The following is a 1,945-nucleotide window of genomic DNA, read 5'->3' on the forward strand; positions in this document are numbered from 1 at the left end:
TATTATAAAAACATAAAGTGAATATTGATTCATATCTCAAAGCTTTCCGTGTGTCATGTGTGGTGGTGTTTTAAATTGACCACTATCATCTTTCACACAGTTTCCATGGACACGAGAAGTCCACTGCTAGTTATAATCCTCTATGATCATACAGCAGTCAAACATGCTCACAGCTCAATTCAGTCAATTTTTCAAAGTCCAAACAGCTGTTTGTTTGCTTTTTGTTTGTTTGTTTGTTTTAAGAAAATATCCCTGCCCGCAAATTAGATTCAAGAGATTAAACCTGCAAATACAGATTGTTATATTCTTCCTGGTGTCAGTAGCATGAGAAACAGATATTTTTAAAGAGACAGACTTCAGAGTCCTACAATCATTGTGGTGTGCTTAGTTTTGGATCACAGAGAAGTGAAGTATGCAATTTTCTTGATTAAGAGGACACAGCATGAAGTTTTAGTTATATACTTAATATTTCTATAAGACGTGAAATATTGTCTTGCAAAACGTTATGCATCTGGCTGTAATACGAGAATATCTGAAGTTTGCTGCAAGAAAACCTTTGCAAAGCACAGTCACTTACTTTTGCTTACTTTCCGAGGGGATAAGTAATACAGTGTTGTTAAAAAAAAAAAAAAAAACTGTCTTTTTAAAGTATCTAGTATGATCCTTACCAGCAACGTATTACTGTACATTAATCTTTTCCCTTCTCAGATTCTTTTAGTCACCCTTGCCTTTTCATCAATTACAAGGTGACAAAGTAGCAGCAGGGAGGTATTTGCAGCTTGCCACAACACTGTCATTGTAAGCACCGGCACCCAATTAATGGGAATACAGCCAGGGATTTCTTCCTAGGAGAGATTATGCGTGGAGGCAGGAGCCGTCACTCTCCTACCTTTGGCGTTCTCTGCTTAGAGAGACGGGTATTGTCAAAACAGCCATGCCTTGAGCTGCTCTGCTTCGCAGCCTGATAAGGAGCTGGTTGGTCTGACTCTCTGAGACTAGACAAGGTATTTTAATGCTGACATGCTGCCTGGTTCAAAGAATATGTTTGTGAAATCCTGCAATGCTTTTAAAGATGTTGGTCATGTCTTGGGTTCCTTTAATACATTCTGTGAAAGCCATATTTCCAGTAATACTGACGCGAAAGAAAAGCAATGTTAATGGAAGCATCCACAATTTAAAAAATATATTTTGTTTGCAGTTTTTCCACCTGAGTTGATGTATTGCATCTACGTCAAAAACTTTAACTCTCTAGATCAGGGGTGTCAAACTCAATTTCACCGAGGGCCACTTCAGCATATTGGCCCCCCTCAACGGGCCACATTGACGGTACAAATCAGGAGTGCATCCCTGCTAAAACACACCCTAGACAAAGGTTGACTTCCCTCATTCAGTTCTGTAGAGGCTTATAATGAGTCAATGGTCCAGGTGTGTTAGAGAAGGAACCATCTAAAGCTGCAGATGGTAGCTCTGGAAAACTAGACTTGGGCACCCCTAGCATAAATGTATAAAAATACAATGTTAAAAATAAATTAAACACCACCTCATATTGTTAAATAACTGATTTTATGTATTGAAGTTTTAAATATTACATTTGAGTTTCCATGGATGTAAAATTACTGCTTTAAAAATTACAATATTTAAATCAGTGTTTAAAGGTAAGCAAACAAATAATAAAAACAAGTCACATGGGCAGACATTATAGACTTTACGCAAAGATTTAGTCTCAGGCAACTGAAACCAATTAATTTAAAAAATCCTTTCTGAATATCATCTCATGGTCTCTGAACTAAATGCGTCTTTCTGACCGGGAGCTGACAGCGAGTTGAAGAGTTATGGACCGGACGCTTTGGAGCAGGGGTGTCAAACTCAATTTCACCGAGGGCCACTTCAGCATATTGGCCACCCTCAGCGGGGCATGTTGATGGTACAAATCAGGAGTGCATCC

This window comes from Poecilia latipinna, unplaced genomic scaffold (genome assembly GCF_001443285.1).
Source record: "Poecilia latipinna isolate Pla-1442-1.1 unplaced genomic scaffold, P_latipinna-1.0 Scaffold472, whole genome shotgun sequence".
Taxonomy (NCBI): domain Eukaryota; kingdom Metazoa; phylum Chordata; class Actinopteri; order Cyprinodontiformes; family Poeciliidae; genus Poecilia; species Poecilia latipinna.